At 48.5% G+C, this 13,045-nt stretch overlaps 11 non-coding genes across 11 annotated transcripts; all 11 read left to right on the top strand.

Annotated features, from left to right (window-relative positions):
* Positions 1 to 978: 978 nt before the first annotated feature.
* TRNAP-UGG (transfer RNA proline (anticodon UGG)) lies at positions 979 to 1,050 on the top strand. The gene has a single exon. It is a non-coding gene; the product is annotated as a tRNA-Pro (tRNA).
* Positions 1,051 to 1,494: 444 nt separating this feature from the next.
* Positions 1,495 to 1,567, top strand: TRNAV-UAC (transfer RNA valine (anticodon UAC)). The gene has a single exon. It is a non-coding gene; the product is annotated as a tRNA-Val (tRNA).
* Positions 1,568 to 3,088: 1,521 nt separating this feature from the next.
* TRNAV-AAC (transfer RNA valine (anticodon AAC)) lies at positions 3,089 to 3,161 on the top strand. The gene has a single exon. It is a non-coding gene; the product is annotated as a tRNA-Val (tRNA).
* Positions 3,162 to 4,497: 1,336 nt separating this feature from the next.
* On the top strand, positions 4,498 to 4,569 carry TRNAP-UGG (transfer RNA proline (anticodon UGG)). Its single transcript has one exon. It is a non-coding gene; the product is annotated as a tRNA-Pro (tRNA).
* A 444-nt stretch (positions 4,570 to 5,013) lies between these two features.
* Positions 5,014 to 5,086, top strand: TRNAV-UAC (transfer RNA valine (anticodon UAC)). The gene has a single exon. It is a non-coding gene; the product is annotated as a tRNA-Val (tRNA).
* A 1,521-nt stretch (positions 5,087 to 6,607) lies between these two features.
* TRNAV-AAC (transfer RNA valine (anticodon AAC)) lies at positions 6,608 to 6,680 on the top strand. Its single transcript has one exon. It is a non-coding gene; the product is annotated as a tRNA-Val (tRNA).
* A 1,336-nt stretch (positions 6,681 to 8,016) lies between these two features.
* Positions 8,017 to 8,088, top strand: TRNAP-UGG (transfer RNA proline (anticodon UGG)). Its single transcript has one exon. It is a non-coding gene; the product is annotated as a tRNA-Pro (tRNA).
* A 444-nt stretch (positions 8,089 to 8,532) lies between these two features.
* On the top strand, positions 8,533 to 8,605 carry TRNAV-UAC (transfer RNA valine (anticodon UAC)). The gene has a single exon. It is a non-coding gene; the product is annotated as a tRNA-Val (tRNA).
* Positions 8,606 to 10,126: 1,521 nt separating this feature from the next.
* TRNAV-AAC (transfer RNA valine (anticodon AAC)) lies at positions 10,127 to 10,199 on the top strand. The gene has a single exon. It is a non-coding gene; the product is annotated as a tRNA-Val (tRNA).
* Positions 10,200 to 11,535: 1,336 nt separating this feature from the next.
* Positions 11,536 to 11,607, top strand: TRNAP-UGG (transfer RNA proline (anticodon UGG)). The gene has a single exon. It is a non-coding gene; the product is annotated as a tRNA-Pro (tRNA).
* A 444-nt stretch (positions 11,608 to 12,051) lies between these two features.
* TRNAV-UAC (transfer RNA valine (anticodon UAC)) lies at positions 12,052 to 12,124 on the top strand. Its single transcript has one exon. It is a non-coding gene; the product is annotated as a tRNA-Val (tRNA).
* The last annotated feature ends 921 nt before the right edge of the window (positions 12,125 to 13,045 follow it).

The following is a 13,045-nucleotide window of genomic DNA, read 5'->3' as shown; positions in this document are numbered from 1 at the left end:
GCATCCTGGTTTGCTCATGTAGTTGTGGGTTCATATCGCACTTCTGATAGGTCTATTTTCTGCCCTTAAATCTTCCTCTGCTTGCACAGCCAGCTCCCCACAACACTATCTTTGCAAGCTGCTGTAGCATATGAAAAGAAATCCACCAACCCTCCGGCTGGGCCCTCAATCAGCATTCCATGTATTTCTGGAAGGGGCATCTCAGTCACGCCTTCTGTTAGAGCTGCACCTTATCACTGTAACTACCATGCTGGTTTCTACTTAAGCAGTTGATTCCATCGTTTGAAGTGAGGCTCTCCTGCCACTTTTGGGCAGAGAAGGCACTGCCCCTGCAACAACAACAGGCAGACAAGCTCAACCTGGGTTTCCTGGTTAGGTGGGCGGAGCAGAATGGCAATGGTCCCTCCTTGTGACTTGAAATTAACATGAAGAAGACAGAGAGGCAGCTGGGAGTAGGCAGTACCCATGCACCCCTGAACACTGTCTTGCGATTTTCACCCAATTCTGAAATGAGTCGGGAGGAAAGGAGGTGATTTTCCTATCGAAGGCCATTCTGGGAATTCAGCCACCCCGCGTCTCCCAGGTGAGTGTTTCAGGCCTGTGAGGCACTCATATAAATCTCGCCTGATCGAGCACTGAGCGAGCAATTGTGCTTGAATACAAGAGGCATGCTCCTCTGGCTCAGGCGCAAGAGATGGCAGGCCCTTCAGTGCTTCTGGTCTGGAAGTCTACGGTGCAAGGGCCCAGGTCCTGCGGAGGCGTACAACTACCAGAAAGGGTCTGCTTTTCTCATCAGCGCCACAGTTCAGCTTGCTAGCATAGGGCTTCTTGACTACCTCTTGCCTTGCTAGAGGCAAAAAAAAAACCCTTGGCACAAAACATCAATTGCTATGGCACGCTTAGAAGGAGAGTCTCCAAGTGGCCCTGCTTTTTCACAAAGACACTTCAGAAGATGTTTGAAAGGCTTTTGCAGCAGCAGGCTCGTTGGTCTAGGGGTATGATTCTCGCTTTGGGTGTGAGAGGTCCCGGGTTCAAATCCCGGACGAGCCCGTGCCTTCATAGGTTCGATCTGTTTTTAAACAGGAGTATTTCTGCTTTCCACTCTTGTAAGATGCCATGGTGGAATGCATTGCATGCTTTCTACTGGTGTCGAGGCAGTTCGGCATGATGAAGGAGTGCGGGATTTCTTTCTAACTGCTTTTTTGTGTTGGAGCAGCACTTCTCGTTGGAACATGAAATGCACAGTGCTTCTCCAAAGTAATTGCAGGGCTGGTTTTGAAATCACCTCTTGGAATGAAAGTGATCCCAGTTCCTTTCTTCCAAAGGAAGAGATCCTGTCAGAAAGGCTCAGCTTTGAGCGTCATGAATATTGTCCCTTAGTCCTTGCATTCCAGTCCAAAGCATAGCCACATAAAGAAAGCAGGTGTGTCTGTTTCCAGTGCAGTGGTTCCAGTCCAATGCATAGCCACATGAATCAAGTAAGCAGGCATGTCTGTTTCTGTAGTGTAGTGGTTATCACGTTCGCCTTACACGCGAAAGGTCCCTGGTTCGAGGCCAGGCAGAAACAGCAAGTTGCTGTGCTTTATCACATTATTTGCATTTACCACCTCACCTGACAGGTAAATTGAAATTAAAGAGGCTGTGTCTATCCCTCACCATCGTGATGTACTACGCTCCAAGGGCATCGTTCTCAACTCACCAAGAGAAGACGATACACCTTACGGCAGTCAGTTGCTCCCTTTTTGACCTTTCCATTGAAGCCTGGGCCTACTGTGGTCAAGCCAGCCAAGGAAGGAAGGTATGAGAGCGAAAATGGCTTTCCTACCTTCACCAAGAACATACACCTTGAGCAAAGAAAGGGCCAGACTTACAAGGCCCTATCGCCACCGGCACATCATCTTTAGTGACGCCCCGGTGGCACTATGTACTGTGCCGTATTTACAAGACGCCGTTCAACCACGTTTTGTGGCTTAACACCACCTTGTAAATACGGCCCCTTCACACGCAGCCCTTTCCCTGGAAGGGGCGTGCAATGAGCGTTGCTCTGGGTGGGCCACTGCAACACCATAGCATTTTGATGCTGCTCCAGTTTTACGAGTTTTTGTAAATCTGTGGCAGCGCCAAAATCCAAGCGCCATACAATGGGTGTCGTTATAGTGGAGAAACGAGCAGAAATGTTTTCATTTCTCCTCATTTTTGCTCTTTCTATGTGTGCTGCACGAACATATCGCCACTGAAGATTTCTGTTGTGCAGGAAGGTGTGCCTTCCTGAACAAAAACAATTTCCCCCTCCACGCAGCCATCCTTGTACCATGGCGCAAGGATGGCTGCGTTGGTGCTCGGCAGCTAATTTAGAGCTGGCGCAGAGGGAAGCACAGGGGTGCGCTGTATTCTACTAAATACGGCGCTTCCCTGCATTTTGAAAATGACTGAGTGCGAGGCTGCCAAATTTGGCAGAGCGTCTCACTCAGTCATCCTCTTGTAATTATGGGCCAAAAGGTCTAAAGGATAGAGGCGTTTTATGTCATGTTCGATGACGACCATGGAAATGACTCTAGTCATATTGCAGAAGAGAGAACCATGTGCATTTTCTTGCCTTGCGATGTATTCGCCCACTCTCTGCCCTCAACCCTAGGAGCAGGGTCTGAGCAGTGGTGCTTCTGTGCCCTCGCTCGTTGGTGTCCGGGTCCAAATCCCCAACACACCCTTTTTAGCAGAAAACACACAAATTTTACTCAAAATACACAAAGCTTGAAGATTACTCATTCCACTCAAAGCATTGTTGTGCAAAATATTTTTAGCCTCAGGAGAAAAAAAGGATCACCATGCCTTGGCTTCCTTCCTGCTTGCTTTCAGTGTGCTCTGTGTGATGCTTTCACAGGCTCTGGTTTCAGGCATTTAGGCATCAGATATTTGTCTCTACCCGCAGCTGTGACTTTTCAGTACATCTGAGTGTACGCTTGCTGGCTGACAACGCTGCAATTTTCACACTTACTCCTAGCTTTGCAAGCAACTGCTGATCAAGTATAGAGGCAATCGGGCAAACATATGAGGGGAATTTTGCTCCTTCGGTCAAGCTCTCATGCTTGTTTCTGTAGTGTAGTGGTTATCACGTTCGCCTAACACGCGAAAGGTCCCCGGTTCGAGACCGGGCAGAAACAATGGGCAGTGTCTGCTTTTGTGTTTGCTCCCTAAAAGCTTAGTCTCACTCAGGGATGGCCTTTAAAAACTTGTGACCTGTGTAAAACTTGTATTACTATTGCAGGCCGGTAAAAAGTTATCTGCATCTTTGCGTAGTCGTGCATGTGCCTGGTTTCTTATTCTGTTTTTTACTTTTTTTTTTCTTGGCCATGTTATATTGTGGGGCCTTTAAACCTGTCACCTTGATAGGAACATTGCAAGCGGCAGCATCGACAAGTGCAGACTGAGGAGTCAGACCTAAACACAGACTCAGCTGTCAGGATGGCCGAGTGGTCTAAGGCGGCAGCCTCAAGAGAGCTTGATCTTCAGTTAAGCTAAGCATCCTGGTTTGCTCATGTAGTTGTGGGTTCAAATCGCACTTCTGATAGGTCTATTTTCTGCCCTTAAATCTTCCTCTGCTTGCACAGCCAGCTCCCCACAACACTATCTTTGCAAGCTGCTGTAGCATATGAAAAGAAATCCACCAACCCTCCGGCTGGGCCCTCAATCAGCATTCCATGTATTTCTGGAAGGGGCATCTCAGTCACGCCTTCTGTTAGAGCTGCACCTTATCACTGTAACTACCATGCTGGTTTCTACTTAAGCAGTTGATTCCATCGTTTGAAGTGAGGCTCTCCTGCCACTTTTGGGCAGAGAAGGCACTGCCCCTGCAACAACAACAGGCAGACAAGCTCAACCTGGGTTTCCTGGTTAGGTGGGCGGAGCAGAATGGCAATGGTCCCTCCTTGTGACTTGAAATTAACATGAAGAAGACAGAGAGGCAGCTGGGAGTAGGCAGTACCCATGCACCCCTGAACACTGTCTTGCGATTTTCACCCAATTCTGAAATGAGTCGGGAGGAAAGGAGGTGATTTTCCTATCGAAGGCCATTCTGGGAATTCAGCCACCCCGCGTCTCCCAGGTGAGTGTTTCAGGCCTGTGAGGCACTCATATAAATCTCGCCTGATCGAGCACTGAGCGAGCAATTGTGCTTGAATACAAGAGGCATGCTCCTCTGGCTCAGGCGCAAGAGATGGCAGGCCCTTCAGTGCTTCTGGTCTGGAAGTCTACGGTGCAAGGGCCCAGGTCCTGCGGAGGCGTACAACTACCAGAAAGGGTCTGCTTTTCTCATCAGCGCCACAGTTCAGCTTGCTAGCATAGGGCTTCTTGACTACCTCTTGCCTTGCTAGAGGCAAAAAAAAAACCCTTGGCACAAAACATCAATTGCTATGGCACGCTTAGAAGGAGAGTCTCCAAGTGGCCCTGCTTTTTCACAAAGACACTTCAGAAGATGTTTGAAAGGCTTTTGCAGCAGCAGGCTCGTTGGTCTAGGGGTATGATTCTCGCTTTGGGTGTGAGAGGTCCCGGGTTCAAATCCCGGACGAGCCCGTGCCTTCATAGGTTCGTTCTGTTTTTAAACAGGAGTATTTCTGCTTTCCACTCTTGTAAGATGCCATGGTGGAATGCATTGCATGCTTTCTACTGGTGTCGAGGCAGTTCGGCATGATGAAGGAGTGCGGGATTTCTTTCTAACTGCTTTTTTGTGTTGGAGCAGCACTTCTCGTTGGAACATGAAATGCACAGTGCTTCTCCAAAGTAATTGCAGGGCTGGTTTTGAAATCACCTCTTGGAATGAAAGTGATCCCAGTTCCTTTCTTCCAAAGGAAGAGATCCTGTCAGAAAGGCTCAGCTTTGAGCGTCATGAATATTGTCCCTTAGTCCTTGCATTCCAGTCCAAAGCATAGCCACATAAAGAAAGCAGGTGTGTCTGTTTCCAGTGCAGTGGTTCCAGTCCAATGCATAGCCACATGAAGCAAATAAGCAGGCATGTCTGTTTCTGTAGTGTAGTGGTTATCACGTTCGCCTTACACGCGAAAGGTCCCTGGTTCGAGGCCAGGCAGAAACAGCAAGTTGCTGTGCTTTATCACATTATTTGCATTTACCACCTCACCTGACAGGTAAATTGAAATTAAAGAGGCTGTGTCTATCCCTCACCATCGTGAGGTACTACGCTCCAAGGGCATCGGTCTCAACTCACCAAGAGAAGACGATACACCTTACGGCAGACAGTTGCTCCCTTTTTGACCTTTCCATTGAAGCCTGGGCCTACTGTGGTCAAGCCAGCCAAGGAAGGAAGGTATGAGAGCGAAAATGGCTTTCCTACCTTCACCAAGAACATACACCTTGAGCAAAGAAAGGGCCAGACTTACAAGGCCCTATCGCCACCGGCACATCATCTTTAGTGACGCCCCGGTGGCACTATGTACTGTGCCGTATTTACAAGACGCCGTTCAACCACGTTTTGTGGCTTAACACCACCTTGTAAATACGGTCCCTTCACACGCAGCCCTTTCCCTGGAAGGGGCGTGCAATGGGCGTTGCTCTGGGTGGGCCACTGCAACACCATAGCATTTTGATGCTGCTCCAGTTTTACGAGTTTTTGTAAATCTGTGGCAGCGCCAAAAACCAAGCGCCATACAATGGGTGTCGTTATAGTGGAGAAACGAGCAGAAATGTTTTCATTTCTCCTCATTTTTGCTCTTTCTATGTGTGCTGCACGAACATATCGCCACTGAAGATTTCTGTTGTGCAGGAAGGTGTGCCTTCCTGAACAAAAACAATTTCCCCCTCCACGCAGCCATCCTTGTACCATGGCGCAAGGATGGCTGCGTTGGTGCTCGGCAGCTAATTTAGAGCTGGCGCAGAGGGAAGCACAGGGGTGCGCTGTATTCTACTAAATACGGCGCTTCCCTGCATTTTGAAAATGACTGAGTGCGAGGCTGCCAAATTTGGCAGAGCGTCTCACTCAGTCATCCTCTTGTAATTATGGGCCAAAAGGTCTAAAGGATAGAGGCGTTTTATGTCATGTTCGATGACGACCATGGAAATGACTCTAGTCATATTGCAGAAGAGAGAACCATGTGCATTTTCTTGCCTTGCGATGTATTCGCCCACTCTCTGCCCTCAACCCTAGGAGCAGGGTCTGAGCAGTGGTGCTTCTGTGCCCTCGCTCGTTGGTGTCCGGGTCCAAATCCCCAACACACCCTTTTTCGCAGAAAACACACAAATTTTACTCAAAATACACAAAGCTTGAAGATTCCTCATTCCACTCAAAGAATTGTTGTGCAAAATATTTTTAGCCTCAGGAGAAAAAAAGGATCACCATGCCTTGGCTTCCTTCCTGCTTGCTTTCAGTGTGCTCTGTGTGATGCTTTCACAGGCTCTGGTTTCAGGCATTTAGGCATCAGATATTTGTCTCTACCCGCAGCTGTGACTTTTCAGTACATCTGAGTGTACGCTTGCTGGCTGACAACGCTGCAATTTTCACACTTACTCCTCGCTTTGCGAGCAACTGCTGATCAAGTATAGAGGCAATCGGGCAAACATTTGAGGGGAATTTTGCTCCTTCAGTCAAGCCCTCATGCTTGTTTCTGTAGTGTAGTGGTTATCACGTTCGCCTAACACGCGAAAGGTCCCCGGTTCGAGACCGGGCAGAAACAATGGGCAGTGTCTGCTTTTGTGTTTGCTCCCTAAAAGCTTAGTCTCACTCAGGGATGGCCTTTAAAAACTTGTGACCTGTGTAAAACTTGTATTACTATTGCAGGCCGGTAAAAAGTTATCTGCATCTTTGCGTAGTCGTGCATGTGCCTGGTTTCTTATTCTGTTTTTTACTTTTTTTTTTCTTGGCCATGTTATATTGTGGGGCCTTTAAACCTGTCACCTTGATAGGAACATTGCAAGCGGCAGCATCGACAAGTGCAGACTGAGGAGTCAGACCTAAACACAGACTCAGCTGTCAGGATGGCCGAGTGGTCTAAGGCGGCAGCCTCAAGAGAGCTTGATCTTCAGTTAAGCTAAGCATCCTGGTTTGCTCATGTAGTTGTGGGTTCAAATCGCACTTCTGATAGGTCTATTTTCTGCCCTTAAATCTTCCTCTGCTTGCACAGCCAGCTCCCCACAACACTATCTTTGCAAGCTGCTGTAGCATATGAAAAGAAATCCACCAACCCTCCGGCTGGGCCCTCAATCAGCATTCCATGTATTTCTGGAAGGGGCATCTCAGTCACGCCTTCTGTTAGAGCTGCACCTTATCACTGTAACTACCATGCTGGTTTCTACTTAAGCAGTTGATTCCATCGTTTGAAGTGAGGCTCTCCTGCCACTTTTGGGCAGAGAAGGCACTGCCCCTGCAACAACAACAGGCAGACAAGCTCAACCTGGGTTTCCTGGTTAGGTGGGCGGAGCAGAATGGCAATGGTCCCTCCTTGTGACTTGAAATTAACATGAAGAAGACAGAGAGGCAGCTGGGAGTAGGCAGTACCCATGCACCCCTGAACACTGTCTTGCGATTTTCACCCAATTCTGAAATGAGTCGGGAGGAAAGGAGGTGATTTTCCTATCGAAGGCCATTCTGGGAATTCAGCCACCCCGCGTCTCCCAGGTGAGTGTTTCAGGCCTGTGAGGCACTCATATAAATCTCGCCTGATCGAGCACTGAGCGAGCAATTGTGCTTGAATACAAGAGGCATGCTCCTCTGGCTCAGGCGCAAGAGATGGCAGGCCCTTCAGTGCTTCTGGTCTGGAAGTCTACGGTGCAAGGGCCCAGGTCCTGCGGAGGCGTATAACTACCAGAAAGGGTCTGCTTTTCTCATCAGCGCCACAGTTCAGCTTGCTAGCATAGGGCTTCTTGACTACCTCTTGCCTTGCTAGAGGCAAAAAAAAAACCCTTGGCACAAAACATCAATTGCTATGGCACGCTTAGAAGGAGAGTCTCCAAGTGGCCCTGCTTTTTCACAAAGACACTTCAGAAGATGTTTGAAAGGCTTTGGCAGCAGCAGGCTCGTTGGTCTAGGGGTATGATTCTCGCTTTGGGTGTGAGAGGTCCCGGGTTCAAATCCCGGACGAGCCCGTGCCTTCATAGGTTCGATCTGTTTTTAAACAGGAGTATTTCTGCTTTCCACTCTTGTAAGATGCCATGGTGGAATGCATTGCATGCTTTCTACTGGTGTCGAGGCAGTTCGGCATGATGAAGGAGTGCGGGATTTCTTTCTAACTGCTTTTTTGTGTTGGAGCAGCACTTCTCGTTGGAACATGAAATGCACAGTGCTTCTCCAAAGTAATTGCAGGGCTGGTTTTGAAATCACCTCTTGGAATGAAAGTGATCCCAGTTCCTTTCTTCCAAAGGAAGAGATCCTGTCAGAAAGGCTCAGCTTTGAGCGTCATGAATATTGTCCCTTAGTCCTTGCATTCCAGTCCAAAGCATAGCCACATAAAGAAAGCAGGTGTGTCTGTTTCCAGTGCAGTGGTTCCAGTCCAATGCATAGCCACATGAAGCAAATAAGCAGGCATGTCTGTTTCTGTAGTGTAGTGGTTATCACGTTCGCCTTACACGCGAAAGGTCCCTGGTTCGAGGCCAGGCAGAAACAGCAAGTTGCTGTGCTTTATCACATTATTTGCATTTACCACCTCACCTGACAGGTAAATTGAAATTAAAGAGGCTGTGTCTATCCCTCACCATCGTGAGGTACTACGCTCCAAGGGCATCGGTCTCAACTCACCAAGAGAAGACGATACACCTTACGGCAGTCAGTTGCTCCCTTTTTGACCTTTCCATTGAAGCCTGGGCCTACTGTGGTCAAGCCAGCCAAGGAAGGAAGGTATGAGAGCGAAAATGGCTTTCCTACCTTCACCAAGAACATACACCTTGAGCAAAGAAAGGGCCAGACTTACAAGGCCCTATCGCCACCGGCACATCATCTTTAGTGACGCCCCGGTGGCACTATGTACTGTGCCGTATTTACAAGACGCCGTTCAACCACGTTTTGTGGCTTAACACCACCTTGTAAATACGGCCCCTTCACACGCAGCCCTTTCCCTGGAAGGGGCGTGCAATGGGCGTTGCTCTGGGTGGGCCACTGCAACACCATAGCATTTTGATGCTGCTCCAGTTTTACGAGTTTTTGTAAATCTGTGGCAGCGCCAAAAACCAAGCGCCATACAATGGGTGTCGTTATAGTGGAGAAACGAGCAGAAATGTTTTCATTTCTCCTCATTTTTGCTCTTTCTATGTGTGCTGCACGAACATATCGCCACTGAAGATTTCTGTTGTGCAGGAAGGTGTGCCTTCCTGAACAAAAACAATTTCCCCCTCCACGCAGCCATCCTTGTACCATGGCGCAAGGATGGCTGCGTTGGTGCTCGGCAGCTAATTTAGAGCTGGCGCAGAGGGAAGCACAGGGGTGCGCTGTATTCTACTAAATACGGCGCTTCCCTGCATTTTGAAAATGACTGAGTGCGAGGCTGCCAAATTTGGCAGAGCGTCTCACTCAGTCATCCTCTTGTAATTATGGGCCAAAAGGTCTAAAGGATAGAGGCGTTTTATGTCATGTTCGATGACGACCATGGAAATGATTCTAGTCATATTGCAGAAGAGAGAACCATGTGCATTTTCTTGCCTTGCGATGTATTCGCCCACTCTCTGCCCTCAACCCTAGGAGCAGGGTCTGAGCAGTGGTGCTTCTGTGCCCTCGCTCGTTGGTGTCCGGGTCCAAATCCCCAACACACCCTTTTTAGCAGAAAACACACAAATTTTACTCAAAATACACAAAGCTTGAAGATTCCTCATTCCACTCAAAGCATTGTTGTGCAAAATATTTTTAGCCTCAGGAGAAAAAAAGGATCACCATGCCTTGGCTTCCTTCCTGCTTGCTTTCAGTGTGCTCTGTGTGATGCTTTCACAGGCTCTGGTTTCAGGCATTTAGGCATCAGATATTTGTCTCTACCCGCAGCTGTGACTTTTCAGTACATCTGAGTGTACGCTTGCTGGCTGACAACGCTGCAATTTTCACACTTACTCCTCGCTTTGCGAGCAACTGCTGATCAAGTATAGAGGCAATCGGGCAAACATATGAGGGGAATTTTGCTCCTTCAGTCAAGCCCTCATGCTTGTTTCTGTAGTGTAGTGGTTATCACGTTCGCCTAACACGCGAAAGGTCCCCGGTTCGAGACCGGGCAGAAACAATGGGCAGTGTCTGCTTTTGTGTTTGCTCCCTAAAAGCTTAGTCTCACTCAGGGATGGCCTTTAAAAACTTGTGACCTGTGTAAAACTTGTATTACTATTGCAGGCCGGTAAAAAGTTATCTGCATCTTTGCGTAGTCGTGCATGTGCCTGGTTTCTTATTCTGTTTTTTTCTTTTTTTTTTCTTGGCCATGTTATATTGTGGGGCCTTTAAACCTGTCACCTTGATAGGAACATTGCAAGCGGCAGCATCGACAAGTGCAGACTGAGGAGTCAGACCTAAACACAGACTCAGCTGTCAGGATGGCCGAGTGGTCTAAGGCGGCAGCCTCAAGAGAGCTTGATCTTCAGTTAAGCTAAGCATCCTGGTTTGCTCATGTAGTTGTGGGTTCAAATCGCACTTCTGATAGGTCTATTTTCTGCCCTTAAATCTTCCTCTGCTTGCACAGCCAGCTCCCCACAACACTATCTTTGCAAGCTGCTGTAGCATATGAAAAGAAATCCACCAACCCTCCGGCTGGGCCCTCAATCAGCATTCCATGTATTTCTGGAAGGGGCATCTCAGTCACGCCTTCTGTTAGAGCTGCACCTTATCACTGTAACTACCATGCTGGTTTCTACTTAAGCAGTTGATTCCATCGTTTGAAGTGAGGCTCTCCTGCCACTTTTGGGCAGAGAAGGCACTGCCCCTGCAACAACAACAGGCAGACAAGCTCAACCTGGGTTTCCTGGTTAGGTGGGCGGAGCAGAATGGCAATGGTCCCTCCTTGTGACTTGAAATTAACATGAAGAAGACAGAGAGGCAGCTGGGAGTAGGCAGTACCCATGCACCCCTGAACACTGTCTTGCGATTTTCACCCAATTCTGAAATGAGTCGGGAGGAAAGGAGGTGATTTTCCTATCGAAGGCCATTCTGGGAATTCAGCCACCCCGCGTCTCCCAGGTGAGTGTTTCAGGCCTGTGAGGCACTCATATAAATCTCGCCTGATCGAGCACTGAGCGAGTAATTGTGCTTGAATACAAGAGGCATGCTCCTCTGGCTCAGGCGCAAGAGATGGCAGGCCCTTCAGTGCTTCTGGTCTGGAAGTCTACGGTGCAAGGGCCCAGGTCCTGCGGAGGCGTACAACTACCAGAAAGGGTCTGCTTTTCTCATCAGCGCCACAGTTCAGCTTGCTAGCATAGGGCTTCTTGACTACCTCTTGCCTTGCTAGAGGCAAAAAAAAAACCCTTGGCACAAAACATCAATTGCTATGGCACGCTTAGAAGGAGAGTCTCCAAGTGGCCCTGCTTTTTCACAAAGACACTTCAGAAGATGTTTGAAAGGCTTTTGCAGCAGCAGGCTCGTTGGTCTAGGGGTATGATTCTCGCTTTGGGTGTGAGAGGTCCCGGGTTCAAATCCCGGACGAGCCCGTGCCTTCATAGGTTCGATCTGTTTTTAAACAGGAGTATTTCTGCTTTCCACTCTTGTAAGATGCCATGGTGGAATGCATTGCATGCTTTCTACTGGTGTTGAGGCAGTTCGGCATGATGAAGGAGTGCGGGATTTCTTTCTAACTGCTTTTTTGTGTTGGAGCAGCACTTCTCGTTGGAACATGAAATGCACAGTGCTTCTCCAAAGTAATTGCAGGGCTGGTTTTGAAATCACCTCTTGGAATGAAAGTGATCCCAGTTCCTTTCTTCCAAAGGAAGAGATCCTGTCAGAAAGGCTCAGCTTTGAGCGTCATGAATATTGTCCCTTAGTCCTTGCATTCCAGTCCAAAGCATAGCCACATAAAGAAAGCAGGTGTGTCTGTTTCCAGTGCAGTGGTTCCAGTCCAATGCATAGCCACATGAAGCAAATAAGCAGGCATGTCTGTTTCTGTAGTGTAGTGGTTATCACGTTCGCCTTACACGCGAAAGGTCCTTGGTTCGAGGCCAGGCAGAAACAGCAAGTTGCTGTGCTTTATCACATTATTTGCATTTACCACCTCACCTGACAGGTAAATTGAAATAAAAGAGGCTGTGTCTATCCCTCACCATCGTGAGGTACTACGCTCCAAGGGCATCGGTCTCAACTCACCAAGAGAAGACGATACACCTTACGGCAGTCAGTTGCTCCCTTTTTGACCTTTCCATTGAAGCCTGGGCCTACTGTGGTCAAGCCAGCCAAGGAAGGAAGGTATGAGAGCGAAAATGGCTTTCCTACCTTCACCAAGAACATACACCTTGAGCAAAGAAAGGGCCAGACTTACAAGGCCCTATCGCCACCGGCACATCATCTTTAGTGACGCCCCTTTGGCACTATGTACTGTGCCGTATTTACAAGACGCCGTTCAACCACGTTTTGTGGCTTAACACCACCTTGTAAATACGGCCCCTTCACACGCAGCCCTTTCCCTGGAAGGGGCGTGCAATGGGCGTTGCTCTGGGTGGGCCACTGCAACACCATAGCATTTTGATGCTGCTCCAGTTTTACGAGTTTTTGTAAATCTGTGGCAGCGCCAAAAACCAAGCGCCATACAATGGGTGTCGTTATAGTGGAGAAACGAGCAGAAATGTTTTCATTTCTCCTCATTTTTGCTCTTTCTATGTGTGCTGCACGAACATATCGCCACTGAAGATTTCTGTTGTGCAGGAAGGTGTGCCTTCCTGAACAAAAACAATTTCCCCCTCCACGCAGCCATCCTTGTACCATGGCGCAAGGATGGCTGCGTTGGTGCTCGGCAGCTAATTTAGAGCTCGCGCAGAGGGAAGCACAGGGGTGCGCTGTATTCTACTAAATACGGCTCTTCCCTGCATTTTGAAAATGACTGAGTGCGAGGCTGCCAAATTTGGCAGAGCGTCTCACTCAGTCATCCTCTTGTAATTA

The sequence above is a fragment of the Pleurodeles waltl genome, chromosome 10 (genome assembly GCF_031143425.1).
Source record: "Pleurodeles waltl isolate 20211129_DDA chromosome 10, aPleWal1.hap1.20221129, whole genome shotgun sequence".
In the NCBI taxonomy this organism is placed as follows: domain Eukaryota; kingdom Metazoa; phylum Chordata; class Amphibia; order Caudata; family Salamandridae; genus Pleurodeles; species Pleurodeles waltl.
This window is presented reverse-complemented; position numbering and strand designations above follow the sequence as displayed.